Here is a 21,841-nt window from a genome sequence, read left to right as displayed (position 1 = left end):
AAAAATAATACTAAATAAGTTGAAAATAAATTCATTTAGAACTACATAACTATAAAAAAACAAATATTAAAAAAGCTAAGAATGAATGCATTTAGAACTATATAATGTGGACTGACAAGTTCTATTTGTATTTAAAATAAATTCTTTTTCTATTGTGCCATTATGTACTGGTTGTCACCTCATCGGGGAAACTTAACCTTCAAGTTTCATGAACCCTTTAGGAATCTCTAAGGCATTCAATTGCTCAACCGTATCTTGATCAAATTATGAACTTATAATGAACTCATATGATTCGGATTTTAAGGTCTTAAAGAACTTATAAAATTGATCTGACGACATAATGAATTCTTTTTTAATGGTTTTTGCCTTCTGGGATAGCGCACCAGCTAATACCAAAATTTCTACTGTTAAAGCTCACAGTTAAGAAAAAAAAGTTAAAGATGTAAGTGTGATGAAATTTGTTATCATAATAGGGACATTTACCTTACATTTTAATTGTTTTTATTTTTCAACTGTGAAGCGCCTGCGCGAGTCCAAGGAGGGAGGGAGCCTTCACGGTTCAAGCCAGAGTTTATATGAAACGCAGGGGCGGCTTCCGACTCATCAGCGCGGCTCTTTTCATGACAGCCAAGTGCAACCCCCGTGTTGTCCTCTCCGCGCAATACATCATTATATTATTTTTTCGGCCACCCTCTCGTACACACATACAATACAGGGGTAAGGCCACGGAGTGAAAGCTTTCTTCTTTCCCCCCCCCCGGAGGCTAGTTTCGCGAATGAAGTTGGAGACGAGGAAGAAAAAGAGTCGGGGGACCGTCCGACGTCTGCAGCCGCTGTCCCATCACCCCCGGCACCGCCGTCGACGCTCTGCTGCCCTGCACCACCAACAGGATTATCGTCCGTGACGGCAAACGCATCGCCTGAATCACCTCCCGCGCTCTTGTACACCATACGCGTGTTAACAACGCGGTAATGTATTTTGAGACGGTGTCAGACATATTACCTATAAATATAACCCGTTAGTTGAAAGGACAGTGCTTAAAAGTCACCAATCGAACGTGAGAAGATATCCTATATTTTAAACACGCGTCAACCGAGAGAGCAGAGCTTGCGGCGTTTGAACGCATATCAACAACCTTTTTTTTTTTTTTTTTTTTATAAGTATCCGAACTGCCGCCGTTCGCCGCCGGTGGACGAGTTCATTTGTGGAGGGGCCGATTCGATTGTGTTGTGTTTGCGCAGCGCTGCGGTATAGTAGTTTACCGCGAGAGAGCCTCTTCGTTGTTACAATTGATGCATTTTTTTTTTTTTTTTTTTTTTTGCTTCCGTAGAAGCTCTCGCCACGAATTTGAAAATCTCCTGGCGACTCTGTTCTCACGTGTATACATCATACGTGTTGCCTAATATGGTGTGAAAAAGCAACAACAACGAGAGGAGAGGAGGTCGACCACCTTTCTTGTGTACACGGGGAGACACCACATCGGAGGAGAGGCCACGTGACTCGCAGACGGAGCGAGCGTTGTCAAGCGGCGGCGGCGGCGGCGGTGCGGGCCGCACGTTAAAACACTATAGCTTTTAAATTTACCTGGAGTCTACTACGTGTGCCACGTTTGTTGTTGCTTACCACCGCTGAATAAGAACATAATATAAGAGGTGTCAATGACAGCTGTGGATTATCCCCAACATCGCACCCCTGAGCCGCCTGAGCGAGTCGTTTGCCCGTCGTAGTCGTATATGTGTGTGTAAAGTTGGAAAAAAAAAAAAAAAAGGTGTTATCTCGTGGTGAAGAAATCAAAGTGCGGCAGTGAGAGCTGATGGCCGGTAATCTGATGAATAAACAATCAGCAACAGAGCCGCGGAAGTGAGATGTGTATACGCGTACAGTGTGATGTAAAATGTACTTGACTCGATGAGGACGTGGAAGATTGAAGTTGAAAGTCGCGGGAAGATCGGACGCGCCGTTGTTGCTGGCCGATCGTCAACGGGACGAGGAGCGGCAGAAGAGGCTGATGACCCGGCTGCCGATGTGTCGTCGTCGTCGTCGTAGCTGTCGTGGAATTGTGCTTTGAGTGGGTGCGACAAATATAAGTGCATGTGTTCTGTGCTTGTTTCCCGTCTGTTGTTACCAAGTCCATAAGCATACGAGGATAAAAAAGTGTGCCGAGCTGTATATGTGTGTATATATACGTACACCTCTCGTCGAAGGTCGTCCCGTCGACTTCGTCATCGCCCGTGTTGTCTTACAGTGAGTATATATAGCGTGACACTTGCCAGTCAAGTGACAGTTGTGTGATGTCAATTACATTTTTTCCTCCATTTTTTCTCCCCCACTTAATCTACTGTTTGTAAGTGAAAAACAAAAAATTAAGAATGGATGTCAAGTTATTTAGTCACATTTTAGTGTCATATATTTTTTCCCCCCCGATTTGATGCCTGACACACTCGTATTTTAACTTTTGCAGGTACCCTTACTAAGGGGTATAATATAGGGTAAGGTGGTTGGTTACGCGTTGTTTCCCACACCCTCCTCCCCTGAACCGCCCCCACGTTTGTTATTGTTTATATTAGACAGTCCGTGTGCGTTCATGAGTCAAAATATAGAGCAAAATAAAACAAAATGGGCCGTACATGTATTGTGCACGCACACGCGTGCTGTGAAAGCAAAAACGATGTATCTGTAATATCCATATTCCCATATATTTAAACACTTGCAGTATATTATTGCTCTATGGAGGAAAAAGAGCGCGGCGCGGGCTCAACGAAATTTGCGCAATTATCGTTGTTGCGAAGGAGAGAAAGAGAGAGAGAGAAGGAAAAAGGAAGGAATTAAGGAGAGAGAACATATATATATATGCAGTCAAAAGAGAGAGAAATATATGTGTGATGTATCTCTCTCGATGTGTGTATGTGCGCCGAAGAGGGAAAGAGAGAGAGGAGGAGAGGGTGAGCTAGCGCACGCGCACCCATAGAGATATAAGGACAGAGTGCGCTAGAGTAGAGCCAGTGTTGGGAGTTGGGATACCTATAGTTCCGGCCTAGAGCCGCTAGAGGCTGAATACAGCGATACAGTAAAAGAAAGAGATGGTTGCCGAGTGTTCTCTCTGTCTCTTTCTACCCGAGCGCTGTGATTGGCTGATGCTCAAGAGGCAATAACCTATGTCAGTAACTGCCGCTGACGGCCAGGATACCCCCTTGAGCAGCAGCCATTCAGCCAATCACAGCGCTCAGCTAGAAAGAGATGGAGAGGACATTCCATCCTTATATTATCTCTATGCGCGCACCGCTGGCCGAGACTCCGAAATAAGTATATACTCGGAGATAACCGAACGGTACCCCTACAAGTGTGTGTATATGTGTGTACCCATATATACCTCGCTGTAGAATATTTGCCAGTATAGGTATCGTCAATCGTCGCGCGGTACACTGACTTACCTATAAAATATTATGTCCTGTCCTCATGTGGGTGATTTACACAATTTGATGTAGACACTAGACACACATGCATACAGTTTCTGTACAGAATCGCGAAACGAAAAAAAGTCTCGGCGCAAAGTGGTGGGTGGCTCATGCTGCTGCGCGTTCATGACACACATATATATATGTATGTATGTATATATATACGCACTTTTTTTTCCCCTCCATCTGCGTTGTTGCTGCGCGCGCCAACACATATATATATAGGCGAAGATCGTCGTCGCCTCTTCTTGACTGACTGCATGCAGCGCAGCAGCTCAGGGTTTACCTGCAGCGCAGCCGCGCCGTGCAGCGTCCCCCTCGAGTTTTGATTCGAGAGGCGGGAGAGTCGGAGTCGGAGCAACCTCGGAGTCAGTACAGTGTCGGTGTACTTGGTCGTCGTGTGCACAACAGCGTGCTGTTCGCGCGTCAATCTATTTTTTATACTCATCCCGCCGTGTAATACTTGGATGGTGGTAATATTATTAATAATAATGATTAAGCAAGTGCTCTCGTGACCGAGAAGAATCGTATTATCCAGTGTATCTCTGCGTGGATGTGTGTCGGAGTGTGTTGTGTGTGATGTGCGTGCGTGCGCGTCCGACGACAGCAGTTTGAGTCCTCTCTGAAGTCTGATCTCTCTCTGTCTCTCGCCTTATATATAATAATTCTTATCGCGGGTGTATACATGCACACTGCTTGTTGTCTGCTCCGGTTCTCCGAAACGCTGTGTGTACCTTTACGTGTGTTTATATATTATTAATATATGCATGTATAATCGACTCTTTGTGAGTGCGCGTGATGTTTTTCGTGATTATTTTGAGCAGCAACAACACCACAATCATCCAACAAGTCGGGTGATTTTTCGGAGTCCCCGCGGGGAAAGTGTTCTCCGGTACGTTTGAAGTATAGTACACGGCCTTGGTGGATCCTATGGTTTTTTTTCTTTTGTTTTGTTTACAACGACGTGTGTGCATGGATAGCTAGATTTGTGGCGTGCTCGCCAAAGTGCCTTTTATAAAAACACCATGCTAAAAAGAGTCTGATCCGTCCGATGTTGTTGTTGCCACTTGAGCTTACTGCTTTGGAAGGCGTGTGCAGTTATAACATGCACGGGGCACAGCTGAGCGGCCAACAGTCGCTTTAACGTACCATGTCCACCCACGCCTTCGAAGGTGAGTTATTGTCTGGAGAGGGTGTATTTAATGTTGGTGCGTGTGTGCCAGACGTCGAAATTTTGAGGTTAAGAGTCACTCCCATGGCTCAACCTCAACGGTCGGGAATATGGCTCTCTCTCTTTCTCTCTCTCTCTCTTTTTCCTTGCGTCTCGCGCGTCGTCGTCCTCGACGTGTGCGTGTTAGTCAGGTAGAATTGCTCCTGAAATCGAATCATTTACCTGATGACACTAACTACGGCTTTTTTAGGAAAATCATTCGAGCCTGCAGGGTTCGAAGCTTTTTTAAATGCCCATGTCCCGATATACAGTGGTAAACAAGTTTTGAGCTTGGCTCTATTTTAATTATCAAATGTTCCTCGAAAAGTTAGATATGCGTGCATCTAATCAACATTTATACAGTTTATAAATTAATTATGTATAGAGCTCTTATCTCAGGTAAGAGAAATAAGTATGTGAGAGTGCAAAATTTCAAGGTGATAATTTAAATTCTGATCAGTTGTTTGCCAAGTATAATAGCTGGCGAGAGTGCAGTGATGCTTGTTGCAGGCCGCATGGTTCCATCGTCCACTTTGTAAAGGCACCTTTTTTCTCGGGAATTCAACCATTATTTAATTACCGAGGCACCATTTTATACACATTCGAATTTAACCAAACATAAAAATGTCTTTCAAACACTTTTGCCACAGAAATGAGGCTCGCGTAATTGTTCAACCCTATCTTGCTCATGTATCAGTTACATGACAGATTCAAAACAGGGTCCTATATTATATAATGTCAAGTAACAAAACCGATGCAGGGCTAGAGGGCCCTCTGATAGTCGATCATTACAAAAAAAAAAGTTAGTAAATTAGGCCCCTGCAACGTATAACCCATGAAAAAGCAGTGCTTCGTAAAATATCAGTCTTCAGGAGTTATTTTACCGGACTATAATGGGTATTATAGGGAGAGCGATCGAGACGGAGCAAAAGCCACAAGCGCCCCGTCAGCGCCGTGCCCCGACCCATAATATACCTATACACTCGGCGTGTACATACATCTTTCTCTTCCTGTCCTGTCCTTCTATCCCGTTTCCCGTTCTCCATACACACATACATATATTATACTATATATACACTACCACCGCTGCTTCACGGGGAATAGGTAATGGGCGTATGCTGTTGATATACTTACTTACTATACAAGGAGGGGAAGAATCGTCCGAAGAAAAGGCGTGCGTGGGTGATGCCTGTATATATACTCTTACCTCGTCATTGCCCGCAGAGAGTCCCATGTGGCATGCCTTGTTGACCATTCCAATCAAAAGATATAACATCAGCTCCCCGAGTCACAATTGTCAAGTTTGCTATGTACGCGGGGTTTAAATGTATCGTCGATCGTTGTCCCTCCGCCCATATATAGTCCCATACTGCCCCAAAAATTGACATAACCTTACACTTACGGTGAATATTATACATATACCCATATCGCACGCGTGAAATTCAGCTGTGTTCCGGTGATGATCGGTTTATAAATATTTTAGATCGGATCGGCCCCAGTAAACTGATGATAAAGTTCTTCGAACAACAACCATTTGATACTATAGTTAGCGCAACATTATGATTTAATCGGATTGATCATTACTACAAAATTCACTCGCAGTAGCATCGATCACGTCACCAACGAGTGATTTATTATTTTTTTTTTTTTCCCCATTTGTATGTAAAAAATTAGTGTGTGGTGTGTCCATTGAATAATGATCCCGCGAAAGTGGTGTCTTTGGCTCGCGCTGCCCGATGGTCGTAAAAAAAGAAGGGACGACGATGGGGGGCAGAGTTGGAGACGCGACAGCAACACGACTCTCGCGAGTTGACGACTCCGAAGGTCGTTGCACCTGATGGCTCCACGATTTTTCGTTGTCGTTCGGATCAGTAGGTCCCCCCTCTCTCTCTCTCTCTCCTTCGCCAAAGACAACACACGCATCATAACGTCCGATCGTCTATATATGTTTAGCTCCGGAATAATTGGGGTAGTACCTACACTGTTATTTTAATGCTCGAGCCAACCGTCATCTGATTTGTTTACCAATTGAAGCGGCGACTCCAAATTTTGGAGGACGATGACAAGGGCAAAAAACATTATCTAGACGCACTCGTTTTTGTGGAACAAAATTATACAGGGAGAGAGGAAAGCTTGACGAGGAAAAAAGAGCTGTACTTAACGATAAGCCCAGCTTGTCTGAAAAAATGAGGACGGTAGATATGACATGTGCGTATAGTAGGCAAGCAAGGAAAAGAAGCGACGAACGGCTTTGCAGCCAACGGCAAATCATTGTACCTATATCTCGCTTACACGGCTGACATTTAGCGAGAAATTCTTTTTTTTTTTTTTTTTTTTTTTTATCATCGGTATGTTTGTATGTATGTATTGCTCGCTGCACGTCGGATCGCACGGGCCAAAGGTCACCGAGCGCGTGTCTCTCTCTCCTTCCACTGTCGTGTGTGTGCTTTTTCTTCGTTACTGATGGAGTGTTTTTTTATACACAGGCTCGCTCGGATAATCCAGCACCAGCTGTGTGCGTTTTTTATTTTTTTTTTTATTATTATCTTCGTTATCCGCGTCTGTAGTTTTTTTTTTTCCAACGTGTGCGCAATCGGGGAAAAACAATTTTTTGCGTTACGTCAGATCCCGAACGGGTTTTCTCGTCGGTCGGTTTCGAGGTCGATCAGCTGCGCGCCGGGAATTTGGGGGTTGGCGTTTGTCGTCGAGAAAAATTTTTTTGGAACGTTTTGTTGTATCTTATACTGCCCTGCACAGGATTGATGTCCTTTGCACGTCCCCGTAGGTGGTTTCAGTACTCGATATATATATTATGATCGGAGGGTTGTTCCATAACTCTGAGCTTTTTTTGCCGGACTGATGGTTCAAAGATACTTGTTTGTCTAAAAAAATTGTTTAATCGTGAATGAATTGGATTTTCGTGCATGAGTTAATGCATTTTTGCTTCAAATTAGGTGGTTCAAAAGTGCTCCTTGGAACGCGAACTATTTCGAGATTGGACTTAATTTCCTGTATTGAGAGATTTAGCGACCCCCTCGGTCGTTTTTAACCCACTGAATTTAGCAGGTGAACGATAATTTACCTCCAAATATTCTAAATAGTACTCTTAAATTATAGAAATAAAACTTTTTTTTTTTTTTAAAGTATGTAGTAATAAAAATATGTAAAAATTAAATACTCCTATACCAGATATCATACAAAACAAATACAAAAAAAGTTATTCAAAGTAATACATCAACACGTACAATAATAAATCCGACTAATTATTTTAAGCAAAAATATACGTATGAAATTAAATTAAAAATACTTAGCTAGTCGGATATTACAGAATGATTTCAATTTTTCGGGTCCATAATTTATTTATTGTTATAGGACTGTTACTAGGTATAGTATCTTTATAGGCCTTTAATTACCAGAAATCGTAGTTGTGTCACTTGCCTTATTACAAAAAACGGTGTTTTTTTTTTTTTTTCTCAAAGTTGGCTAAATCGTCAGAATAAGCGTCGTTACAGTATACGATTCAGTTTTTTAAGCCTCAATGCTGAAAAGCCTCGCTGAAAACTATCAAGTATGAGTAATAAAAAAAAAATTAGATTTTCCATAAGGTGACGTACGAGGTGACGTATGTTGACCTTGTGTTCGCCCATACAAACCACAGATCTCCAGGGGATCCTTCTCGGGATCCTTTGTACCTGTTCTGGTTGGACATTTTTTTTTTTCATATTGAGGGCACAGTAAGTGTCCCTAAAAAGGCAAACAACTGTTCGCGATAAGAAAAATTATTTTTCCGAAATTAAATGGAGAAAAAATAAATAGCATTAACGATCAAGGCAATAAATGTCACACAGCTGCAGTGGCGTACGACGTTTTATTTTTTGTGTAGTGCTGCAATTGCGTATTGTATATGACACATGTATGTACACATTATCGAGTATGCCTATTCGAAATAAGTTAATTCTAATCAGAACTGGCCGTAGGTGCTTTCTGGTAACTGACGCCAATACTGCAAAGAAAGTCACACGATACTTTGATTTATCCACTATTATCTTCAATTGACCCTCCTCGCGCCTTAGTAGAAATCAATGTCTTGAGATTTTTTTTTTTTTTTTTTTTTTTTTTTTTTATACAATCGTCAAATAAGAGCGATGATTAGAAGTAGATCCCATATCTTTTTTTAGTAAAACTCTACTTTTATGGTTTTACGATATGTAGGTATGTCACGAAAGCAGATCCCATACGCAACTCCCCCAAGTCTAATCAGACTAGTATTTTGAAGCTAATTTGTAATAAATTTGTAGAGAAAAAAATCAGTTTCGTAGAGAGTACCGATCGCGAGAATTTGTGTTTTGGACTAAAATTAAGAGTTTTAAAGTATGGATGAACACTTGCAACTCAGATAAATATTTTTTTTCCATTTCCCGTATATGAGTATGTTGATGCCTTAAACCGTTCTGACATCCCCTTTAATTTTTGAAATTAATCCCACACTTAGTTCGGGTGATTCGAAGTATATATTCAACGGCATAACTTGTGGTACAAGAAAAACCTTTTCCGCGTGAAAAAAATCTTCCAAGTCCTGCCTCGGGGCTTCAAAACAAGTGCGCTTTAGCAACTATATGCTCTTGAAACTCGGATGGTTTAACTTTTTTTTTGTGTTTCATAACCGTACGCCTTAAAATATAAATACTTGATAAAAAAAAAAAAAAAATTTCTCGTGGAGGAACCAAGTTTCATAATTTTTTTATCTTACGATCTCTGTAAATAATGATCGCAATTGATGGCAATAAAATAAAGATTCTCGTCTGGCGGTTCTCTTCCTTCGAAGCAGTTTCATATTATTGTATATTTTTACAACTACGGGAAAAAAAAAAAAAAAAAAAAAAAAAAAAAAAAAAGTACAAGGTATTACCAAGTATAGTAGCTTTATTGTGTTACAAGCAAGTGTACACACTTTACTCGTCGTTCCGCGTATATATTACGTATCACGTATACGTGTGTGTTTAGCGCGTCGCATGTACTGTACACACATTTTTTTTTTTTTTTAATTTTCCAAAATTCCGTCATCGGTGCGCGTAAGTACCGATGAAGCAAATTGAAAAGATAAGTTCAATGCTGGATATATTGCGCTGTGTACAACAATCATGCACATAATATTATGGCGAGTCGGTCCGAGCCCTGCAAAGGACGATATACTTTTTCATTAAAATCAATGAATTTATGAACTTTCTTTTTTCCCGTAAAATGTCACAAAATAAAAAGTTCACAAGCCTTTAATTTTATTTGACCCATATACATTTTCCTCGTTCATATAGATGTGAAACTTGCTAATGCGCGTGTGCATCCATCCATTGGATACCCCGTTTAAAAAATAGAATAAGGTATAGGCAAAGAAAGCGAGAGAGAGAGAGGGGGGGGGGGTGGAGGAGAGATCGTGAAGTTGAAAAATACAAGGAGGAGCCTGAGGAGTACTTTTGTGTCGACAAATCGTCACGACAACGGCGTCGCGTTATAGTAGCCGATGCATTGCGGCCAATGATCATTAGTCACTCGTTTTCAATATCGGCGAAGCCGCGTACGGAAGCTCGGAATTGCTGTTGTGTGTGTGTGTAGGTGTGTAGCAAACGTTAAATGCGCGTGACCCAATGAATCCTTACAAAGTAGGTAATATCGTAACGGAGGAAAGAGGAGGAGGGAGGGAAGACGAAACAGATAAGAGTCTCGAGGGAGAAAGACGGCTGGAATATTTAAAAGGACCCCTGTACGGGTTGTTGGAGTATCGGATGGGGCGAAATGGGGGTGAGCTGACAAAGAGCTTTTCGTGTCTTTCTCATTCTCTCGTTGTTGTTTCGGTGCATTAATTTATGACACTGAAGTTCGGAACGTTCCGGGAACGAAATTTAAGAATTTAATTAATCACTTTAAAAAGTAGCAAAAATGCTTAAAAATAACTGAAAGTAGCATTAAAGACTACTAATCATATGTATTAGTCGTAGAAAGGATAATTGTCCATTATTTTACCCGCACCAAAAAATTATCATGTAGGTGCCTATATGCTAGCTTTACTACTCCTTCAAACCTCTGGCTTTCCTAACTATAAAACCAAATCGAAGACCCCGCTAGAAACGATACGAAATGTTTATAATTATGTAAAATACAAAATCAATTCAGAATATCCAAAAAAAATCGACAGGGCGGGTGATTTTCACTCGATTTTCCACTACACGCGTAGTGCAAAATCAACCAAGTTCGCTCTTCTGACCCTCATAACTAAAAATCTAGATCGAAGGCCCCGCTAAAAACGATACAGGTTGTTTATTATAATATAAACAACAAAATAAATTCAAAATATCCAGAAAAAATCGACAGGGCGGGTGATTTTCACTCGATTTTCCACTACACGCGTAGTGCAAAATCAACCAAGTTCGCTCTTCTGGCCATCATAACTGAAAATCTAGATCGAAGGCCCCGCTCGAAACGATACATGTTGTTTATTATTATATAAACAATCAAATAAAATCAAAATATCCATAAAAAATCGAAAGGGCGGGTGATTTTCACTCGATTTTCCCCTACACGCGTAGTGCAAAATCAACCAAGTTCGCTCTTCTGACCCTCATAACTAAAAATCTAGATCGAAGGCCCCGCTAAAAACGATACGGGTTGTTTATTATAATATAAACAATGCAATAAATTCAAAATATCCAGAAAAAATCGACAGGGCGGGTGATTTTCACTCGATTTTCCACTACACGCGTAGTGCAAAATCAACCAAGTTCGCTCTTCTGGCCCTCATAACTAAAAATCTAGATCGAAGGCCCCGCTCAAAACGATACATGTTGTTTATTATAATATAAACAATGCAATTAATTCAAAATATCCAGAAAAAATCGACAGGAAGGGTGATTTTCACTCGATTTTCCACTACACGCGTAGTGCAAAATCAACCAAGTTCGCTCTTCTGGCCCTCATAACTAAAAATCTAGATCGAAGGCCCCGCTAAAAACGATACAGGTTGTTTATTATTATATAAACAATAAAATAAAATCAAAATATCCAGAAAAAATAGACAGGGCGGGTGATTTTCACTCGATTTTCCACTACGAGCGTAGTGCAAAATCAACCAAGTTCGCTCTTCTGGCCATCATAACTAAAAATCTAGATCGAAGGCCCCGCTCAAAACGATACATGTTGTTTATTATTATATAAACAATTAAATAAAATCAAAATATCCATAAAAAATCGACAGGGCGGGTGATTTTCACTCGATTTTCCCCTACACGCGTAGTGCAAAATCAACCAAGTTCGCTCTTCTGACCCTCATAACTAAAAATCTAGATCGAAGGCCCCGCTAAAAACGATGCGGGTTGTTTATTATTATATAAACAACAAAATAAATTCAAAATATCCAGAAAAAATCGACAGGGCGGGTGATTTTCACTCGATTTTCCACTACACGCGTAATGCAAAATTAACCAAGTTCGCTCTTCTGGCCATCATAACTAAAAATCTAGATCGAAGGCCCCGCTAAAAACGATACAGGTTGTTTATTATAATATAAACAATGCAATTAATTCAAAATATCCAGAAAAAATCGACAGGAAGGGTGATTTTCACTCGATTTTCCACTACACGCGTAGTGCAAAATCAACCAAGTTCGCTCTTCTGGCCCTCATAACTAAAAATCTAGATCGAAGGCCCCGCTAAAAACGATACAGGTTGTTTATTATTATATAAACAATAAAATAAAATCAAAATATCCAGAAAAAATAGACAGGGCGGGTGATTTTCACTCGATTTTCCACTACGAGCGTAGTGCAAAATCAACCAAGTTCGCTCTTCTGGCCATCATAACTAAAAATCTAGATCGAAGGCCCCGCTCAAAACGATACATGTTGTTTATTATTATATAAACAATTAAATAAAATCAAAATATCCATAAAAAATCGACAGGGCGGGTGATTTTCACTCGATTTTCCCCTACACGCGTAGTGCAAAATCAACCAAGTTCGCTCTTCTGACCCTCATAACTAAAAATCTAGATCGAAGGCCCCGCTAAAAACGATGCGGGTTGTTTATTATTATATAAACAACAAAATAAATTCAAAATATCCAGAAAAAATCGACAGGGCGGGTGATTTTCACTCGATTTTCCACTACACGCGTAATGCAAAATTAACCAAGTTCGCTCTTCTGGCCATCATAACTGAAAATCTAGATCGAAGGCCCCGCTCGAAACGATACATGTTGTTTATTATTATATAAACAATAAAATAAAATCAAAATATCCATTAAAAATCGAAAGGGCGGGTGATTTTCACTCGATTTTCCCCTACACGCGTAGTGCAAAATCAACCAAGTTCGCTCTTCTGGCCATCATAACTAAAAATCTAGATCGAAGGCCCCGCTCAAAACGATACGGGTTGTTTATTATTATATAAACAACAAAATAAATTCAAAATATCCAAAAAAAATCGACAGGGCGGGTGATTTTCACTCGAATTTCCACTACACGCGTAGTGCAAAATCAACCAAGTTCGCTCTTCTGACCCTCATAACTAAAAATCTATATCGAAGGCCCCGCTCAAAACGATACAGGTTGTTTATTATAATATAAACAACAAAATAAATTCAAAATATCCAAAAAAAATCGACAGGGCGGGTGATTTTCACTCGATTTTCCACTACACGCGTAGTGCAAAATTAACCAAGTTCGCTCTTCTGGCCCTCATAACTAAAAATCTAGATCGAAGGCCCCGCTAAAAACGATACAGGTTGTTTATTATAATATAAACAATGCAATAAATTCAAAATATCCAGAAAAAATCGACAGGGCGGGTGATTTTCACTCGATTTTCCACTACACGCGTAGTGCAAAATCAACCAAGTTCGCTCTTCTGGCCATCATAACTGAAAATCTAGATCGAAGGCCCCGCTCGAAACGATACATGTTGTTTATTATTATATAAACAATAAAATAAAATCAAAATATCCATAAAAAATCGAAAGGGCGGGTGATTTTCACTCGATTTTCCCCAACACGCGTAGTGCAAAATCAACCAAGTTCGCTCTTCTGACCCTCATAACTAAAAATCTAGATCGAAGGCCCCGCTAAAAACGATACGGGTTGTTTATTATTATATAAACAACAAAATAAATTCAAAATATCCAGAAAAAATCGACAGGGCGGGTGATTTTCACTCGATTTACCACTACACGCGTAGTGCAAAATCAACCAAGTTCGCTCTTCTGGCCCTCATAACAAAAAATCTAGATCGAAGGCCCCGCTAAAAACGATACAGGTTGTTTATTATAATATAAACAATGCAATAAATTCAAAATATCCAGAAAAAATCGACAGGGCGGGTGATTTTCACTCGATTTTCCACTACACGCGTAGTGCAAAATCAACCAAGTTCGCTCTTCTGGCCCTCATAACTAAAAATCTAGATCAAAGGCCCCGCTAAAAACGATACAGGTTGTTTATTATTATATAAACAATAAAATAAAATCAAAATATCCAAAAAAAATCGACAGGGCGGGTGATTTTCACTCGATTTTCCACTACACGCGTAGTGCAAAATCAACCAAGTTCGCTCTTCTGACCCTCATAACTAAAAATCTAGATCGAAGGCCCCGCTCAAAACGATACATGTTGTTTATTATTATATAAACAATAAAATAAAATCAAAATATCCATAAAAAATCGACAGGGCGGGTGATTTTCACTCGATTTTCCCCTACACGCGTAGTGCAAAATCAACCAAGTTCGCTCTTCTGACCCTCATAACTAAAAATCTAGATCGAAGGCCCCGCTCAAAACGATACGGGTTGTTTATTATTATATAAACAACAAAATAAATTCAAAATATCCAGAAAAAATCGACAGGGCGGGTGATTTTCACTCGATTTTCCACTACACGCGTAGTGCAAAATCAACCAAGTTCGCTCTTCTGGCCCTCATAACTAAAAATCTAGATCGAAGGCCCCGCTAAAAACGATACAGGTTGTTTATTATAATATAAACAATGCAATAAATTCAAAATATCCAGAAAAAATCGACAGGGCGGGTGATTTTCACTCGATTTTCCACTACACGCGTAGTGCAAAATCAACCAAGTTCGCTCTTCTGGCCCTCATAACTAAAAATCTAGATCGAAGGCCCCACTAAAAACGATACAGGTTGTTTATTATTATATAAACAATAAAATAAAATCAAAATATCCAAAAAAAATCGACAGGGCGGGTGATTTTCACTCGATTTTCCACTACACGCGTAGTGCAAAATCAACCAAGTTCGCTCTTCTGGCCCTCATAACTAAAAATCTAGATCGAAGGCCCCGCTAAAAACGATACAGGTTGTTTATTATTATATAAACAATAAAATAAAATCAAAATATCCAGAAAAAATAGACAGGGCGGGTGATTTTCACTCGATTTTCCACTACGAGCGTAGTGCAAAATCAACCAAGTTCGCTCTTCTGGCCATCATAACTAAAAATCTAGATCGAAGGCCCCGCTCAAAACGATACATGTTGTTTATTATTATATAAACAATTAAAAAAAATCAAAATATCCAGAAAAAATAGACAGGGCGGGTGATTTTCACTCGATTTTCCCCTACACGCGTAGTGCAAAATCAACCAAGTTCGCTCTTCTGACCCTCATAACTAAAAATCTAGATCGAAGGCCCCGCTAAAAACGATGCGGGTTGTTTATTATTATATAAACAACAAAATAAATTCAAAATATCCAGAAAAAATCGACAGGGCGGGTGATTTTCACTCGATTTTCCACTACACGCGTAATGCAAAATTAACCAAGTTCGCTCTTCTGGCCATCATAACTGAAAATCTAGATCGAAGGCCCCGCTCGAAACGATACATGTTGTTTATTATTATATAAACAATAAAATAAAATCAAAATATCCATAAAAAATCGAAAGGGCGGGTGATTTTCACTCGATTTTCCCCTACACGCGTAGTGCAAAATCAACCAAGTTCGCTCTTCTGGCCATCATAACTAAAAATCTAGATCGAAGGCCCCGCTCAAAACGATACGGGTTGTTTATTATTATATAAACAACAAAATAAATTCAAAATATCCAGAAAAAATCGACAGGGCGGGTGATTTTCACTCGATTTTCCACTACACGCGTAGTGCAAAATCAACCAAGTTCGCTCTTCTGACCCTCATAACTAAAAATCTATATCGAAGGCCCCGCTCAAAACGATACAGGTTGTTTATTATAATATAAACAACAAAATAAATTCAAAATATCCAAAAAAAATCGACAGGGCGGGTGATTTTCACTCGATTTTCCACTACACGCGTAGTGCAAAATTAACCAAGTTCGCTCTTCTGGCCCTCATAACTAAAAATCTAGATCGAAGGCCCCGCTAAAAACGATACAGGTTGTTTATTATAATATAAACAATGCAATAAATTCAAAATATCCAGAAAAAATCGACAGGGCGGGTGATTTTCACTCGATTTTCCACTACACGCGTAGTGCAAAATCAACCAAGTTCGCTCTTCTGGCCATCATAACTGAAAATCTAGATCGAAGGCCCCGCTCGAAACGATACATGTTGTTTATTATTATATAAACAATAAAATAAAATCAAAATATCCATAAAAAATCGAAAGGGCGGGTGATTTTCACTCGATTTTCCCCAACACGCGTAGTGCAAAATCAACCAAGTTCGCTCTTCTGACCCTCATAACTAAAAATCTAGATCGAAGGCCCCGCTAAAAACGATGCGGGTTGTTTATTATTATATAAACAACAAAATAAATTCAAAATATCCAGAAAAAATCGACAGGGCGGGTGATTTTCACTCGATTTTCCACTACACGCGTAATGCAAAATTAACCAAGTTCGCTCTTCTGGCCATCATAACTGAAAATCTAGATCGAAGGCCCCGCTCGAAACGATACATGTTGTTTATTATTATATAAACAATAAAATAAAATCAAAATATCCATAAAAAATCGAAAGGGCGGGTGATTTTCACTCGATTTTCCCCTACACGCGTAGTGCAAAATCAACCAAGTTCGCTCTTCTGGCCATCATAACTAAAAATCTAGATCGAAGGCCCCGCTCAAAACGATACGGGTTGTTTATTATTATATAAACAACAAAATAAATTCAAAATATCCAGAAAAAATCGACAGGGCGGGTGATTTTCACTCGATTTTCCACTACACGCGTAGTGCAAAATCAACCAAGTTCGCTCTTCTGACCCTCATAACTAAAAATCTATATCGAAGGCCCCGCTCAAAACGATACAGGTTGTTTATTATAATATAAACAACAAAATAAATTCAAAATATCCAAAAAAAATCGACAGGGCGGGTGATTTTCACTCGATTTTCCACTACACGCGTAGTGCAAAATTAACCAAGTTCGCTCTTCTGGCCCTCATAACTAAAAATCTAGATCGAAGGCCCCGCTAAAAACGATACAGGTTGTTCATTATAATATAAACAATGCAATAAATTCAAAATATCCAGAAAAAATCGACAGGGCGGGTGATTTTCACTCGATTTTCCACTACACGCGTAGTGCAAAATCAACCAAGTTCGCTCTTCTGGCCATCATAACTGAAAATCTAGATCGAAGGCCCCGCTCGAAACGATACATGTTGTTTATTATTATATAAACAATAAAATAAAATCAAAATATCCATAAAAAATCGAAAGGGCGGGTGATTTTCACTCGATTTTCCCCAACACGCGTAGTGCAAAATCAACCAAGTTCGCTCTTCTGACCCTCATAACTAAAAATCTAGATCGAAGGCCCCGCTAAAAACGATACAGGTTGTTTATTATAATATAAACAATGCAATAAATTCAAAATATCCAGAAAAAATCGACAGGGCGGGTGATTTTCACTCGATTTTCCACTACACGCGTAGTGCAAAATCAACCAAGTTCGCTCTTCTGGCCATCATAACTGAAAATCTAGATCGAAGGCCCCGCTCGAAACGATACATGTTGTTTATTATTATATAAACAATAAAATAAAATCAAAATATCCATAAAAAATCGAAAGGGCGGGTGATTTTCACTCGATTTTCCCCAACACGCGTAGTGCAAAATCAACCAAGTTCGCTCTTCTGACCCTCATAACTAAAAATCTAGATCGAAGGCCCCGCTAAAAACGATGCGGGTTGTTTATTATTATATAAACAACAAAATAAATTCAAAATATCCAGAAAAAATCGACAGGGCGGGTGATTTTCACTCGATTTTCCACTACACGCGTAATGCAAAATTAACCAAGTTCGCTCTTCTGGCCATCATAACTGAAAATCTAGATCGAAGGCCCCGCTCGAAACGATACATGTTGTTTATTATTATATAAACAATAAAATAAAATCAAAATATCCATAAAAAATCGAAAGGGCGGGTGATTTTCACTCGATTTTCCCCTACACGCGTAGTGCAAAATCAACCAAGTTCGCTCTTCTGGCCATCATAACTAAAAATCTAGATCGAAGGCCCCGCTCAAAACGATACGGGTTGTTTATTATTATATAAACAACAAAATAAATTCAAAATATCCAGAAAAAATCGACAGGGCGGGTGATTTTCACTCGATTTTCCACTACACGCGTAGTGCAAAATCAACCAAGTTCGCTCTTCTGACCCTCATAACTAAAAATCTATATCGAAGGCCCCGCTCAAAACGATACAGGTTGTTTATTATAATATAAACAACAAAATAAATTCAAAATATCCAAAAAAAATCGACAGGGCGGGTGATTTTCACTCGATTTTCCACTACACGCGTAGTGCAAAATTAACCAAGTTCGCTCTTCTGGCCCTCATAACTAAAAATCTAGATCGAAGGCCCCGCTAAAAACGATACAGGTTGTTTATTATAATATAAACAATGCAATAAATTCAAAATATCCAGAAAAAATCGACAGGGCGGGTGATTTTCACTCGATTTTCCACTACACGCGTAGTGCAAAATCAACCAAGTTCGCTCTTCTGGCCATCATAACTGAAAATCTAGATCGAAGGCCCCGCTCGAAACGATACATGTTGTTTATTATTATATAAACAATAAAATAAAATCAAAATATCCATAAAAAATCGAAAGGGCGGGTGATTTTCACTCGATTTTCCCCAACACGCGTAGTGCAAAATCAACCAAGTTCGCTCTTCTGACCCTCATAACTAAAAATCTAGATCGAAGGCCCCGCTAAAAACGATACGGGTTGTTTATTATAATATAAACAATGCAATAAATTTAAAATATCCAGAAAAAATCGACAGGGCGGGTGATTTTCACTCGATTTTCCACTACACGCGTAGTGCAAAATCAACCAAGTTCGCTCTTCTGGCCCTCATAACTAAAAATCTAGATCGAAGGCCCCGCTAAAAACGATACAGGTTGTTTATTATAATATAAACAATGCAATAAATTCAAAATATCCAGAAAAAATCGACAGAACGGGTGATTTTCACTCGATTTTCCACTACACGCGTAGTGCAAAATCAACCAAGTTCGCTCTTCTGGCCCTCATAACTAAAAATCTAGATCGAAGGCCCCGCTAAAAACGATACAGGTTGTTTATTATTATATAAACAATAAAATAAAATCAAAATATCCAAAAAAAATCGACAGGGCGGGTGATTTTCACTCGATTTTCCACTACACGCGTAGTGCAAAATTAACCAAGTTCGCTCTTCTGGCCCTCATAACTAAAAATCTAGATCGAAGGCCCCGCTAAAAACGATACGGGTTGTTTATTATTATATAAACAACAAAATAAATTCAAAATATCCAGAAAAAATCGACAGGGCGGGTGATTTTCACTCGATTTTCCACTACACGCGTAGTGCAAAATTAACCGAATTTGCTCTGCTTTGCTGTTACGTAGGGGTTCTGCGTTTTCCAGTTGGTTCCTAGTGTTCCTTTTCTATAGCTTTATCATTTCAGCTGTTGCTTTTTTTTCGCACTAGCCTTATAATAATACGTATACAGTTTAGGGGGTGTAAACTGTTTTTGCATTATTACATGCAGTTTTAACTCATAATACGCATTGTTATGTTTTTTATTCAGTTTAGTTGGTAAATTATATCAATACTACATTTCGTTCTTACTTACAATTTGGTGAAGAAACTTCTTTAAGCATCGTTGATAGTATGTAAAATTTTTTTAATTTTATTTCGTAAGAATGCTTTCTCTCTGCGTTTTTTCGGGCTTGAGACCGACGTATTACTGTTACGGCCGCATTACAAGCTACTTCATTAGTCAATGTTTTATAATTTGATCATTTGTTTAAGTTGCAATCTGCCGATGCTTTTCATTCTGCAATAAACAATTTTATGCCGCAAGGTTTACTTGCATTATTGTATTTTTATGTAGTTGCTTGTATTAATTACAATAATAATAGTTTTATTAATTTAATGCACCTTCTGAGATACAAACTCGTTGAGATACATTTTACACTTGTTGTTATTGAAGTCGTTCATGTAATACTTTTTATATTGATTAATTGTACACTATGACAAACTTTTTTCTCCAGGTTTATATCTGTGTATACATGCATTTACACATATTTTTGGAACATTACTGGTAAGGAGCAACTTGAAACGTACAATATACATAAAGTTTCTGGTTTTTAAGGTCCCTCAACGCTGTATATGGTGTAACATTTTATGTGTATTCATGCATTTACACAATCTAGAAGATGTGCGCTTTTTATGATTAGCTTAACTCCGATGGATGTTTTATACAGCATTTTTGATATCCATAATTAATGGAATATTGCTTGAGACAGTTATTTACTGTGTATACATGCATTTACACATTAACGAGATGTATTTGGATTATCTTTTAATTTTATGTTAACTTTAACTCTGATGGATGGGTGGATGGATTTAATAAAGCGTTTTCGTTATTTGTTTATTTAAAAGTTATGGAATATTTCCTGACACAATTATTTACTGTGTATACATGCATTTACACATATTTTTGGAACATTACTGGTAAGGAGCAACTTGAAACGTACAACATACATAAAGTTTCTGGTTTTTAAGGTCCCTCAACGCTGTATATGGTGTAACATTATATGTGTATCCATGCATTTACACAATCTAGAAGATGTGCGCTTTTTATGATTAGCTTTTTTCCTATGGATGTTTTTATACAGCATTTTTGTTATTCATAATTAATGGAATATTGCTTGAGACAGTTATTTACTGTGTATACATGCATTTACACATTAACGAGATGTATTTGGATTATCTTTTAATTTTATGTTAACTTTAACTCTGATGGATGGATGGATTTAATAAAGCGTTTTCGTTATTTCTTTATTTAAAAGTTATGGAATATTTCTTGAGTCAGTTATTTACTGTGTATTCATGCATTCACACTATTTCGAGATCCACACATTTACATATCATACAGGAGATTTACACATTCATGAGATATATCTTCATTATATTTTAATTTTATGTTTTGTTATAAAAGATTTGTGAAAAGAATTACATTAAATGTTTTCGTGTACTAACGTATGTCTTCTTAGCTTTCATTATATGATGTTCTGTCAAATTTTTTGATATAATTTTTTGACGTCAATATTTTCTTAGATAGTTATTACATGTGTATTCATGCAATTACACATTGCAGTTGCAATACATATATATATATTTTTTAAATATAATGGGAACTGTAAATAACTAATCTGTACGATATTACGAAGTTTACATTATACATTTATTTATATGCAACTTTGCATATTTAATACAAGGACTTGCAACAATTTGTTTGGGTCCGCTTGTTATTTGGAATTCATGCAATTCTCAGCCACGAATTACTTTCCGGGGCCGAGAGTTATTATATCAAAAGTTAATGGTGACAAAGGTTTCCGTTATTGTTTAATTAATTGTAGAGCTCACTTAGTTATTTCGATTTTCAAATGGATGAATCAGGCGTATGAAGGAAAAGGCCCGTAAGATTTGTTTGAAGAATCTACGGATTATATATTATCTCTGCATTCGCAATGTTACTAGTGATGTCTATCAATACATCTATGTAACGTACGTTGGTATTTGTCCATGTTTAATTATATTATTGATTGGTTCGCGTTTGTTTTAACTTTTTTTACTGCAGAATCTTTTGGTTTCCCTTAAATTTTTTTTTTTAAACTGAACG

General features: G+C 38.5%; 1 protein-coding gene across 2 annotated transcripts in view; it reads left to right on the top strand.

The window, feature by feature from the left end:
• Positions 1 to 1,405: 1,405 nt before the first annotated feature.
• The window catches only part of mnb (minibrain), a 119,592-nt gene continuing 99,156 nt past the window's right edge, over positions 1,406 to 21,841 (top strand). Inside the window, exon 1 of one of the 2 annotated variants that reach the window (XM_089591279.1) lies at positions 1,406 to 2,244. The gene's annotated coding sequence lies outside the window, so the exon portion shown is untranslated. Of the gene's footprint in view, positions 2,245 to 3,740; positions 4,628 to 21,841 lie in introns of those variants that run through there. The other variant, XM_089591278.1, reaches the window with a different exon arrangement.

Source organism: Copidosoma floridanum, unplaced genomic scaffold (genome assembly GCF_036245765.1).
Source record: "Copidosoma floridanum isolate Cflo_tuat_1 unplaced genomic scaffold, Cflo_Japanese_pri ptg000013l, whole genome shotgun sequence".
NCBI lineage: Eukaryota > Metazoa > Arthropoda > Insecta > Hymenoptera > Encyrtidae > Copidosoma > Copidosoma floridanum.
This window is presented reverse-complemented; position numbering and strand designations above follow the sequence as displayed.